Below are 14776 nucleotides of genomic sequence, written 5' to 3' on the forward strand. Positions count from 1 at the left end.
CATGCCTTTGTCCAAATCGAACACCAAATCAAACTTCAAATTCCCAAAATAATAGTCTTGCTTCATGCTGTAATTTTCAGCATGAGCAGGTGTGAATTACACAGATCCATTCATGGTTCTGTGTGTAAAAAGGATGTAAAGTCCAAAATTCTTTAAAAAAAAATGATGTGGGGTCCCCCCTAAAAGCACAACCAGCACCAAGCTTTTCTGAGCCGGTCCTGGTAGAGAAATATGGGGGACAAAAGACATAGGGGTCCCCCATATTTTCCAAAACGAGCCCTGTACTCTTTCTAGAGGGGGTGTAATGCCACAGCCGGGGTACCTTCACCAGGTTCCCCCAGCCAAAGCATTATACCTGACTAGTCAGCCCTGAGTGGGCATCCTTGGGGAGGTGGGGACACCCCCAATAAAGGGTTTCCCCTTCTCCAGGGCACCCTAGACCTGGGCTGATAGCACAGGGCTAACCTCAGCACCCCTGGCCAGTGGGTGCTGGGTTGATTGTGTATAAAATTAGACAAAATAACATAATCTTTTACAGTAGAACTAGAGCTCTTAGCAAGCCTCCCCCACATGCTTAGAGAACCACAAGTACCAGCATGTGGGGCATTAAGGGCCCACTGGTACCTCTAATTCACCTGCAAAAGAAATATTAAAATAAACACAAGACACACACACCGTGAAAGTAAAACTTTATTACACTCCTACTGGTTGTGCTTTTAGGGGGGGACCCCACATAATTTTTTTTTTTTTTTAACACTGTACATCCTTTTTACACACAGAAGCATGCACAGATCTCACTGATTTATGTATGCATCTGTGCAATTCATACCTGCTCATGCTAAAATCGCCAGCATGAATTATTATTTTCGGGATTTGAAATACGATTTTGAGTTCGATTTGAAATTTGGTAAATAAGGGATTTATATGTTGTTCTATTTAAAAGTACTGATGTTTTTTGCTGATGTTCAATTTTGAGTGGGATTTGAGTGGTATTCGATTTTATGTTCAATTTGACATTCAATTTTGCCTTTAGTAAATCTCCAAAGGCAAAATCGAATGAAAACCCAATGCAATTCACACAAAACTCAAAACCGAACATTAGTAAATATACCCCTCAGGGTCCAATTCAATTAGTGTAGCTGCAAGTTCCGTACTGTGTGATCTTGAGTTACATTAACAAATGCTTAATGGCATTAAGTAGCAGACTCCCAATTCTCATGCAATTCAATTAGAAATGGCAATTTGCAGGTTAATTCTGTGACTTGCAAGGTATCTAAAGTGCATGAAGAATTGGGGTAATCATTTGGGGGCCCAAAAAGTATTACATAAGATAGCAGGACAGTGTAAGAGGCTGTTAGTGACCATAGTCTAAGCATTGGAGGCTGTTATAAAAGTGATTTAAGTAAAAGTTTGTAAAATAACGGGGGGAACACTTGTAAGTCCCATTAGCAAGTTCAAAAACCCATTTACCATCAATACAACCTCAGTATTGTTCATTGTCCTTAGTAATTAACAACTCAACATACATGTCCTTCATCGAATGACATGAAAAATGACCTGTCTTTATATAGCTATACTTTACTATTTAAAAATTAAATTCTAAATACATTATTATTAATTTGGATGGGTGCGCCAAGGGTACTGCTCTTTGTCCTGAGAATTTTTTACATTAAAATAAGGATTTTTTTCCCTAGTCTTCACCTTCTCCGAAGGAGCAAACGAAAGTCAAAATTTCCACCATTGAAACTTTTGTTAATTCACAGATTTCTAATTGAATGTCAAGAAGGCCTGGCCAAGGATTTTACCTACATTAAAAAGTTATCTGCTATATCATGCTAGACCTGATATTACTGATTACCCCCTAATTAACATGGCAATTGCCCATGTATCAACAAACAACTGTTTCTGCAGGGTGTGGTATACTAGGTTGACATATCAATATGAGAAAGTCAACATGGTTGAAATGTCAAAATGAAGCAGAGTGCTGAAGTGGACCAGTGGAGAAGATTCCCATAGCAACCTATAAGCTTTTAGCTAGAATTTATCAAGTACATTCTATAAAAATGCCAGCTAGAAGCTAATTGACTGCTTTGGAGAACTTCTCCACTTTTTAAAAGCTTTCATGCATTTCCTCCTAAATCTTTCACAAAACATTCCTACCTTTGACTGTATCTAATAATATACTGCTACTTGCTCATCCTATCATGTCAAATTATATTGAAACTACTGTATAAACTAAAATGGTTTCTAGCTGACCCTATGGGGTATATTTACTAAAGTGAGAGTTTTTAGAAGTGGAGTTGTTGCCCATAGCAACCAATCAGATTCTACTTAACATTTAACTAGCACCCTCTATAATATAATATCTAGAATCTGAATGGTTGCTATGGGCAACATCTCCAGTTCTAAACACTCTCACTTTAGTAAATTTACCCCTCGGTATCAATTGTCAGTGATGTACTTTATTAATACTTTAAAAATGGAAGATGAGACAAATAGGCAGAAGGTTTTACCTAAATACATGCAATTGCAGACATATGCCGGTTTTTCCTGTTTCTTATGTATTTGCCAGGAAGAAATTGCTATGCCTACTCACAAAATTATTTTGCTGGAATTAATGAGAAGTGGATTAACTCTATTCTCTTCTTTTCCAACTTCAGAATGGGCCGCTTTGTGCTGTTATTTCATCCCTTTTTCCACACAGCAGAGAGGCAAGTGGTTCCCAACCCAACACAATAATTGACAAAATTAATCAATAACCTTCACTTTATTAAATTGGAACTCTTTGGTAATTCTGGATCTTCTCTTGCATATAGTTAGCAATAATACATTACACAATATAATATATTTAGACAACACAATAATTATAAGCTTTTTTTTTGTACTAATAGTTAACATATCAGATATAGATCTGCCCACACAAAATAATTTATGACTCCTCACAAAAAATAATGTTCTCTGGCAAGTTTAAATTTTGGTGTATATATACTGAAAGCCTAAGAACCCAGATTCATAAGGTGAGCTTTTTCAACTCAGACAGGTACTAAAAGTTATTGTTTCACTGCCGTAGAATCACTTGGGTGTAGGTATTAGTAATGGGTTAAATTTGTCAAAAGCTGATTAGAACTTCAAGGTAATATGGTAAAACAAGTCTCTAGATGGTAACAGATCTGGGCTCCTTTCTAATAACTCTGAAATAGGTTTCAGTGTTATGAACTGGCAGGTTTGTTTCCAAAAGCAGCTATCTGTGTCTACAATCAATGGAAGTAACCCTCTATTCAAATGCAATGTCATCTCTGAGTAGTTGCAACTTTACAATTGGTATTAGACTACCACCTGATAGTCTATGTACTGAGCTTTATATTAAAACAGTAGCATGTTTTAGTCTCTAACTGTTGTCTGGTGCCAATTAAATCTTGTTGCTTTTGCTGTTAAACATGGTTAGCACTCCTCACCTAAGGAGTATGGCTATACTTCATATGGGGAATATTACAAATAGCTAAATCTAGTTTATAAATCTGCCTCTCTCATCAGCTGTTGTCTCTTTGGGGTAAATTTACTAAAGTGAGAGTTTTTAGAAGTGAGTTTTAGAAGAGATGTTGCCCATAGCAACCAATTAGATTCTAGCTATTGTCTTCTAGAAGGTGCTAGTGTTGGGGTGACGAGGCTTCCTACCCCTGGATCATGGTATGCAAAACACTACTCCTGTGCTCTACCAATTCTCCTTACAGCCGGCTGGGAAGATAAGGAAACTCAACACACACTGTGGTGAATTGCACTTAGCTTTCAGAGGTACATCCTCTTTGAGACGACTTTTATAAGTTCAGAAAACTGCTGTCACAAACATTTGGCAAAAATGGTTTGACAGAATAGAATACATATGATTGATTTTAACAAGTACATAGTATGTGTCAATGCATCTTCAGTTTGTCGTTTTTTCACAGTGTCCAGACTTAGTATCCTATTCTGGGATCCTTCAGCTGCTATTGTCTTGTAACTGCTCGTTCAGTATACCGTAATGTGCTTCCATCTCATGATATTTGTGTAAAGGAAAATGGCTTTTTCTGATGAATCATACAGTATGTTTTAAATAAACACTATAAATTATTATAGACTCTCACAATCCCCTTTTTTTATTAAAACATACTATCTTTCCCGTACTGGAGTCATGGCTTTCATAGTGACTATATTACTTCCATAGGCACCCTATGCAAGTAGATGCAAGCATCATTCATCACTAGAATACCAAGAATCCCGGCGCATCTTTCCCTAGAAAGAGGGGTTTCTTCCAACATCAGTACTACAGAAAACACATTTCTTCTCAGGTGTGATCAATGTAATTCTTTCACATGCTAAACACTCTTCCCACTCGGAGGCACTCTTCTTATGTGTGACAGAGAGAGTCCCTACCGGTGCAGATGCTTTATTTACCATTTTCCTAAAATCATAAGATAGATAGCAATTCCACAAAATGAGCAAAATTAATATAATGATTATAATGATTACTGGGTGAATGAGACCACTAAACATCCTTTTGACTGAAGGTGAGTTACCTGTGAACACATACCACCAATGGTGCTGTAAATTATCTTTTAATTGTGTGCTACTTCCACTAATTTCTCTGCTTCTACAACTGTCTGCATTTGTGGATGATGGGCAGAATAGTTTACTTTCTGTAAGTGGTGAGCAAGTTTTCCTGTATTATTGATGGCATTAATGATACTTTGGAGATTAACTGTAAGGTTATGGGGAGGTATCTCAGTCACCTGAAATTCAAACTGTACATCTTCTTGTCTCGCATAGGTCACATAAGTAGTGTTCTTCAACCTGAGGTGTGTAACGTTAAATAAGCATCCAGAAAAAGGATTTGGTAAATTATAGAGGGAAGTTGTATTCATACCATATTTGACTAGGCATACAACCTGAGGCTCTACCTCTATAAACATATCCACCTCTTTATCATGCAATTCCCAGTTGCATACACTGGTTGGGTGTTCTAACAAGGCTCATATAGCTGTGTCTGCTGAGGACACACTAATCCATCATTGGTATCAGTGAATAGGGATAAGTCATGTGTCCTATTACTGGTGTCTGTGTGTACCTCTCATCTGGGGAGTCCACAACTGAGTGCCTCCAGTAGCTGTCTACAAGGGAACTGGTAAGATGATGTACTTACACATAACCTGTTTCTGTTTGACATTATACACATGAACTTCACCCGTGCAAAAGTTATCAATACACAAAATCTTCTTTCCCTGAATTTGTATCCATAACAAAGAAGATATATTAAACATCCTTCTGTATACTTGTTCGTTACCTGTCATTAACTGTGTTTGTGCTTTACCCTTTTGCATATTTTGATGCATGGTTCTGAGAGAACAATCAGTCCAATTAAACAGTTCAGAAAAATTTGTTGACAGGTAAAGTGTGTTAAAGAATGTGCTATTGAACCAGTAAATATTCATTATCCCAAGATATACTGGCCTGTAATGGGGTAAATACTGTAGGCATCCATATAGCTTGCATTGTAACTAATCATTTCATATCTTCTCCTGCATTACTCATTTTGCTGGCTAAAGTTTCTGTATCTATACCATTAAGTAACCCTATACCTGTACCTGATGCTCCTAACAATGTATCATATCATTCTCTCTTTTGTCTGCTATAGCATTTTGGATCTTGGGGGAAAGAAACATTAAATCTTAATATAGTGGTTTGTCTTTTGGTACCCACTTTTACACAAGTGGGGGGAACTTTAACTAGTGAGTCATTTCTTATAGTAGGCTTGCTACTTAGGACGTACATCCTTGTCATTATTACTGAATTATTTGGTAATTGCGTGGTATTAGTGCAAACTAGCACTACACCTCTTTCTATAGTTGTTGAGTTTCCTATGGGTATACCAGGGTCCGTACTATTGACACACTGAATTCCCTATATCCACATTTTCTTAAATTCTTTATAACCCGTAAACTTATCAGTACAACACTTAATTTTTATTCCACTTATGATAGTAATATTATCATGCTCTCTTGGTGCCCAGTAGAGATGCCTTATATTATATTGTCCCAAACTTTTTAAATATATTGAACCTCCTGACCAGGTTACATTAAATCTGTGTAACTGGTAAGTCTGGTTACCACAGACTACCCTAGAGTACTCTATTTGTCCTCCTGTTGTCCCCTGGTGTGTGTGCAATACCATTAGACTAAGTATAGCCAACATTATCATGCAAAAAGGATTCATGAAGGTGGTTCAATCTTGACCGTCAACTTCTTGCAATGTGAGGTTTGTATCCACGTGCTCTTTCCTCCAATTTTCACTGAAGTTGGTGCAGTCAACAGAACCTGATATGGACCATCAACTCTTGGCTCCAGAGACTTTCTGACATGTCTCTTAGTGTATACCCAATCGCCCGGTTCCAATGAATGTACACCAGGTACCGCTTCTGGGTCTGGAAGGGAGGATAAAACTAAAAAATGGATGTTATTCACTTGATTACAAAGAGTAGCTACATAGTGTGTTAAATCTGCATGATTGTGCTGCAACTGTTGGGGAAAACTAACACCCTGTCTTAGGAGGTCTTAAGAATAGTATCTCATAAGGTGACAACTTATGTTTCTTACTGGGGGTGGTTCTTACTGAATATAAAGCTATGGACAGACAGTCCACCCATGTCTTTGCTTGCCTGTGCCATAATCTTTTGTATCTTTAGTTTGAGGGTATCATTTAGTATCTACATGCCCACTGGCCAGTTAGAGAAGAGGTCTGTACAAACGAGGGTGTACTCATATGTCCCCACCCTAGGCAACTGAATATAGTCTATCTGCAGTCTCTGAAATGGGTATAATGGCTTTGGTGTATGCCTTTGTGGTACTTTTACTGTCTGTCCTGGATTGTGTTTCCCACACACCTGCCATGATGCTACGCATGCTGTAGCTGCTGCATTAAAGCCTGGTGCTATCCAGTGCTGGAGCACCGTGTTTACCATGGCCTCCTTTGAATTATGCACTGGACCGTGGGCCAGCTGGGTCATCAGGGGATATAAGGCCCTTGGGAGGCACCACCTGGTGGCTTTAGCCCAATGCATATTAACACAGGTGGCTCCCTCTTTCTCCCAGCCTCTCTTTTCGTCTTCTATGGCTTGTTCTTGAAACTGGTGTAAAGCCTGTATGTCCAAGGGGTCTTTTTTTGTGTCTGTTTCTATACCATAGAGGGCTGGGATAGGTAACAGGGCAGCTTGCTTAGCCGCAGCATCTGCTTTGGCATTCCCCTTGGCCTCAGCTGTTTTCTCCTTGGTGTGTGCTTGCACCTTTAAAATGGCTACTCTACTTGGAAGCTGTAAGGCTGCAAACAGTGATCTAATGAGCTCAGCATGCTTATATGGTTTTACCAGCCGAGCCCATAAAATCCCTACTCTTCTAAATAGGCCTGAAATCATGGGCCCACACCCCAGACATACCTGGAGTCAGTGTAAATGTTTGCTGTCTGATTTTCAGCCATTATACATGCCTCAGTGAATGCCCTCAACTCTGCTTCCTGTGCTGAGCAGGAAGGTGGGAGTGGTTGCTGAATCAATACCTCATCTAAGGTGGTGACTGCATACCCTGTTCTTGGGGACCCTTCATGATAATATCTAAAGCCATCTACAAACAATTCCCAGTCTGAATTAGATAAGGGAACATCTGTTACATTTTCTAGTTCCTTCATGTCCATTTTCATAAGTTCAAGACAATCATGGTCAGAAAAAATTTGATTTGTGTTTTTATGTGACTGTATTTGCAGTACATTATCCCCCTCATCATCCTCACTGTTGTGTTCATTATTGCCATTACCTGGTATGTTATCAACAGGTGTATGTATGCCTCCCTCACTATTCCCCTCTTTTGAATCCTGCATTGGAAACAACGTAGCAGGATTCAACACCGTGCACCTGTTAATGGTCACATTGGTAGGGCTTAGTAGGGCTACCTCAAACTTAGTTAACCTGGCTGCAGAAAGATGCTTAGTTCTGGCCTGGTTAAGTATTTCTGTTACTGAGTGTAGAACCTGTATGATCAATGAGTGGTCCAGCACTAAATCTACTGCCTTGTCTTTAAGCATAGCTGCAGCTGCTACTGCTCTTATACAAGAGGGTGCTCCATTGGTTATACTATCAAGCTGCAATGTATAATGTGCAAGGGGCCGTTGTTTACCCCCATGTTCCTGCACTAATACCCCTTCAGCATGTCCTTGTGTTTCATGACAGAATAACATAAAAGGCCTGTCATATCTGGGTAATCCTAGTGCTGGTGCTTGGGTAACTGCAGTTTTTATCTGTATAAAAGCTTTCTTCTGTTCTGATGTTAATATTACTGTTTTGTCTTTTGTATCTGTCAATGCATCATAGAGGGGCTGCATTATGAGGGATGCGTTGGCAATCCATTCCATGAATACCCTGTTAGAACTAAAAATGCTTCTGGTGGTAGTGGGCTCTGGCACTTTCTGTATAGCTGATAACCTATCTTGTGTCAAATGTCTTGTACCTTGAAAAATACAATGTCCTAAAAAGGTAACTTGTGCTTGAGCTGTTTGCAATTTTTCTATTGACACTCTGCAATGTTGTTCACACAGAAAAATAAGTAATGATTTGGTTTCAATTTGACACTGTCCCTCTGCACACAGGAGCAAATCATCCACATACTGCAACAACTGGGTGCTCTCAAACTGTGGTCTCCACCCTTGCAGTATGATGGACATTGCCTCTGTAAATGCAGATGGAGATGTTGCCCCTCCTTAGGGTTATCTAGTCCAGCAATACTGTTTGCCCATACTTGTAAAAGCTAAATAAAGCTGACACTCTGATGTAAGAGGTACAGAACAAAAAATAAATAAATACATACATTAGCCAAGTCTATTACTGTAAAATGAGTTGCTGTTGCTGGTATTTGGTTTAATAAGGTTAGTGGATTAGGCACTATAGGTACGTCCACCACCAACCATTTGTTTACCTCTCTTAGATCATGCACCATCCGGTATTCCTGTTTACCATCTGCCCCACCTTCATTTTTACCGGACATAAAGTGGTGCTCCATGGGGACCTACATTCTCTTAAAACCCCTGTTTTCTGATATGCAGCAATCTGCTGCTGTATGGCCTTTTCCTGATCTCTGGTCAGTGGGTATTATTTAATCTTTACTGGCACTACACCTGGTTTTAAGGTGAGTGTAACAGGTTGTACATCCAGTAATCCCACATCTGTTTTACCTTTAGACCATAATTTTTTTAGGGACTTCTGAAAGCCAGTCAGGGATCATCACTACTATCTGTGTCTGGTGTTACAGCAAATATATTGCTGCTGCTAGCTGACATTGAAGATCCTGCCCTGTGCTTCCTTTCAGTATTACATTACCATCCCTGTACTCAACGGTAGCTTATCATTTCTTAAGGATATCTGCTCCTAACAAATCAACTGGATAGGATGTGGAGGTCAGGAATTCTACAGGGACTTTCATTTCTGCTGACCCCACTGCAACTTTTATGGGCTTTCTAACATGTAAGGATACATTATATCCTGTTAGTCCTGTTCCAGGAATTGTCTGATTTGTTACATATTTCTTGGGAACATCTTCTGCCCTTAAAATGGTATGGCTTGCGCCAGTGTCTATTATACAGTCAATTTGTTCCCCCCAGGTAGTGTAAATTGTATTATTCCCTTGGGATCTGAGGTATTAATAATGGATTGTGGGGGACCTGACACTGGACAGCCTATTTCCTATGGGCTATGTGCTGTTTGAACCCTTACTCCAAATTGCTCCCTTTTCTCTGCCCATTACTTATATTTCTGACAATCCCTTATCATGTGCCCTGCTTTATGACAGAAGAAACATAACCCTTTCCTTTTTGCTTCTTCTGGAGATACTTTCCTATTATCTCTAGGGTCTATACTGAATTTGGGTTCTTATTCTTATCATAACTACTGCATTCTGGGGACTTGGTTCAAACACCTCCTGTGTAGTTACAGGATAAGCTTCTATAGATGTGTTTTGCTATGGGGGTGGACCTGTCCCTTTTGAAAATACATCTGTTCACCCCCAAGTGTTCACAGCCACAAAGTTCATCATTATTGCCTGTGGCTTCTTGCACACCTGTGTCCTGTGTCTGTTTTTATTAAACTTCCAAGGCATTAAGGTAACTGCCCACCCTTGTATGGGAATGGGGCTGAAATTTCCTCCTGCATAAGGCAGTGGAGGAGCTGGTGATGTAACTGGTGATAAGTGTGGTAAATGGAGCCAAACTTGGGTATTTTGGGCTTAAATCAGGGGCTGTTTGTGATGCCTGTTGATTTACAAAAGGGATCACTGGGACAGGCCTCACAGTATTTGGACCACAATCTTCCATAAACTCAGTGTCTTGTGTTACTTCCTGTTCTTTATGTATGTCTTTGGCTACCTTTAACCAAGCCTATTCTTGCTTGCCTACTTTCTTACACTCTATCCAAGCCTTGTTTTCTTTTGCAAAGGTTTCCCATCTTACAGGATCCAGGGAACCCACACTGGGCATCCCTGCTTTCTGTAGTATCTTTTGAATATCTTTATGTGCACTTTTCCCCTCCCTGGATTTGACTAGATCCGCAGGAGCACATGGTAATTGTTTTACCATGCCTGTACTGCCCTGAGCCCCTATTATGGGTTACCGCTCCTAGTCTTTCCTGAATCCCGAGGAATTTTTATTTTATTCAAAAGAACATTCACTTATTCCTGTGTTCCTACTGGGTAACTATACAACAAAACTTCTTATCAGCTTCAAATGCCTATGAGCTGGCAACCCCCTAATAACTGCACAAGCTACTACTGAACTATCCCTGCACAAATTACTGGGTAGCTAATTTATTAGTCCAACCCAGTCATTATCTATCCTGGTAGCCAAATATGTTGACACCCTATGAGGCAAGCATATACCACAGGGATCCTCTGATTTATTACAGCTATTAGATCAGGACTTATAAATGATCTGGTTTACTGTAATATCACTACACAAGTACACCCCTCACACTTTAGCTATATGTGGATCATATATCAGACTCTAGAGACCTGTTATCCCTGTCCTTAAAAAGACAATACAATATTCCCAATGTCACTATAACACTCCCACAGATTATGACCCACTGTTCTAATCCTTCTGGCATGCTACACACAAGAATAACATGTACATCCCTCCAGCCCCAGGCGCCCCTAGGGGTACCAACGAGTAAACGTGAAGTCAATGGCACCTTTCTCTGCACTCCTAAACACTTTTGCCGTGTTTAGGCGCTAGGTGTCACTTTTTACAGCTACTATGAGAGCAAGGAGATCAGTGAATGTCTCAACCCAGGGATCACACGTCTCAAATGACAGGACAAGCCACTAATAGCAGGTGAGAGGTGCAGTCTTTGGTTGACCATTTAAAGATCTGGTTCCTTTATATACATCTCACAGTTAGCACACATACAATCACACTCCTTTCACTCACTTCAAGACAAGACAACTTATACTTTAAAGAGCAGGTTTGGCATACAATACATTCATAGATCCCCGATTAGCCCATCCATACTGAACCCCACAATACTAATTAGGAAGCGCAGAACAGAGCATTGAAAAGCGCAAATGCGCATTTATTTTTCAATACTCACCAATCGGAATTTGCTTCTGCAGTTCCAAATTTTAAAGTGGATATCTGTCAGTACAGACAGGAAGTTGGGGATCCCAGATGAGCCCCCAGAAATGTTGGGGTGACGAGGCTTTCTACCCCTGGATCACGGTATGCAAACCACTACTCCTGTGCTCCACCAATTCTCCTTACAGCTGGCTGGGAAGATAAGGAAACTCAACACACACTGTGGTGATTTGCACTTAGCTCTCAGAGGTACATCCTCTTTGAGCCGACTTTTATAAGTTCAGAAAACTGCTGTCACAGACATTTGCCAAAAATGGTTTGACAGAATAGAATACATTTGATTGATTTTAACAAGTACATAGTATGTGTCAATGCATCTTCAGTTTGTCGTTTTTTCACAGTGTCCAGACTTAGTATCCTATTCTGGGATCCTTCAGCTGCTGTTGTCTTGTAACTGCTCGTTCAGTATACCGTAATGTGCTTCAATCTCATGATATTTGTGTAAAGGAAAATGGCTTTTTCTGATGAATCATACAGTATGTTTTAAATAAACACTATAAATTATTATAGACTTTCACACTAGTTAATGTTAAGTAAAATATGAATGGTTGCTATGGGCAACATCTCTTCTAAAACTCACTTATAATAACTCTCACTTTAGTAAATTTACCCATTTATCTGAGTAAACAGTAGTGAACTGTATATGCTTAGTCGTCAAAGATGGTAAAAGTTGATTGCAGAATAAGTATTCAATCTCTATTGTGGATTAACTGCAATGAATATCAGAACTAACCAATACCTCTGTTGTGGTGCTGCACTGATTTTCTGAAAGTGTAGAATGTGTGTATGAGGCTGGATGCTGTTTTTTACTCCAGCCTCTCTGGTGACTCCTTTCTCTTTAGGACCTGAGGCAGCTGCTTCTTCTGGTCTGCATTGATGAACTGTCAGCTGCTGGGTCTGAGCAGTGCCCACCACTGATAGCTGGCATCTGGCATTGCTCCACCCACCACCAATGAGGAGTAGCTCAACTCCCCTTGCTATACTGGTGCTGCTACCTTAGACCTGCCCCTTCACATACTCTACCATGAAGGGGAGACTTTATGGACTGGTCTCCGCTCTGCCTATGTTATGCATGCCGATATTCCATCTCCCACAGCCGCATTCCTCAGTCATGCCTGTGCACAGCTGCCCTGATGGCACTACACTTGCACAGCTCTATTTCACAGGTATGGTTACCTCAGCTCTTTCACCTAATGGTGAGTGACCACTCTTATATCTCATGCTGACTGCTTTTCCCATCCACAGTGATAGCGGGTTCTAGGTTTTTTTGCCAGCTGCTAATGACTCCCTCCCACCTCTAATACGGAGAAGGAAACAAAACATATGCACTTCAGTGAGAGGGACTGCCACTTTGATGGCTGAAGTGCTTGGTTTTTAGGGACCCCCAAAAACCAAGCTACCAATGGGCTTGAGAAAGCTAACAATGTTGTTAATCATTGTCATAGTTGGAAGATGTAAATATCATCCTATCCTTACCCTCATATGTGTTAATATCATTGCCACACAATTATATCTCATCCATACTGTAATCCCTCATTAAAGAAGTCTCTGTACTTTGCTGTAATTGGCAGCCAAGCTCTTCCTCATAGAATGTGTAGTTAATTTTTATAAACATCAGTTTTCCCAATTTTTTTTGTCGTAGCTGCCTACGCTGATCGCTCACAAGGTTCCCGGCTATGCTAAACACTCTTTCCGAGTACACACTGAAGGATGTGCAGTTTAAGTAAAGCAAAACTAGTTAGTACATGGGGCTCCAAATTGCCTTATTTTGCTAATGTGTACAGTATCATTAAAAAAATCATCCACCATTCTATTAATGCTCACTCTATCAGATTGTAGAGGTGCCAATATATGTGTGCAATTCATTTAAGCCTAACCAAATGTCAAAATGTTTCATATTGGTGCACTGAGTTGACTCATCATCATCACCAGTGTCTCTCTTGGTAAAGCTTTCTCATGGTTTGATATGTACGTTTGGATGGCTTGTTGCTGTTCCTCCAGTTGTTGTAGCATCAGGGCCGGATTAAGGGATGGGCAACAGGAGCGGTTGTCCCGGGACCACCACACAAAGAGGGGCCCCCACACAGGGTCGATGTGACCCTGCAGAGAACAGGTGTCCAGCGACACCTGTTCCTGGGTTGAGTCTTAGCAGCAACGGCTGTTCTACTGAATGCAGCAGCACAGTTAGTGCTGCTGCATCAGCTTTCTTCTAGGGAGGAGAGGGGCCAGATCCACAGAGTCCACGGTAGAGGATGCAGGGGGGTTTCTGTGTACTTTGAAACCCTTCATAACACACATCGGAGGGCGGAGCCAATACTACAAGCCCCGTCCCCATACACTCACAAATTACTGCATTACATCCAGGGGGCATGGCCTAATGGAAAGAGGTGCCCGGCCCCTGTTGCAACCAGGACTGGTCCTGCAGCAGCTGCTGCATCAAGTGAAGGTATGTTTGTGTAATGTTTCAGTGTTTGTGTGTGTATCTGATTCTGTGTGTATATGTGTCATGCTGTATACAGTATGTTATGTGTATACTGTGTATGTGTTAGTGTGTATGTGTATATGTTTTAGTGTGCATGTGTTAATCTGTATATATGTATTAGTGTGCATATACTGTTTATGTGTGAATGTTTGATTGATTATATATATATATATATATATATATATATATATATATATAATTTATATTCAGGACCCCCCCCCAAGAAAAAAAAAATCATATGTTTTCCCCTGTCTTCATGTGGCCAGGGGGTAGGCTCTGTGTGGAGCTTTCAGGGAGGGGGGTAGGCTCTGTGTGGCTTGGAGGGGGCCCCCACAACTTTGTTGCCCTGGGTCCCCCACAAGCCTTAATCTATCCCTGTGTAGCATATACATTAAAGGGTGGAATCCCATCTCTTGCAGAAGTTGTTGGCATCTCAAATTATATTGTTGTTGCAGTCGCTGCAATATTCTACAGGTGATTGCTGAATGCAGAACTTTTTAGCTCATAGTCAGAATCTCCTGCACTCACCTGTCAGTTTTTTAAGAAATTCCGAACCACCAAGTATATTGTGTGCGCAAAACATGGTACGTGTTCAAAATA

At 40.4% G+C, this 14776-nt stretch overlaps 1 pseudogene; it reads right to left on the minus strand.

Moving 5' to 3' along the window:
• Nucleotides 1-2748: 2748 nt before the first annotated feature.
• LOC148519564 (uncharacterized) overlaps nt 2749-14776 on the minus strand; it is an 80677-nt pseudogene continuing 68649 nt past the window's right edge.

This window comes from Taudactylus pleione, unplaced genomic scaffold (genome assembly GCF_031769625.1).
Source record: "Taudactylus pleione unplaced genomic scaffold, aTauple2 ptg000189l, whole genome shotgun sequence".
Lineage (NCBI taxonomy): Eukaryota > Metazoa > Chordata > Amphibia > Anura > Myobatrachidae > Taudactylus > Taudactylus pleione.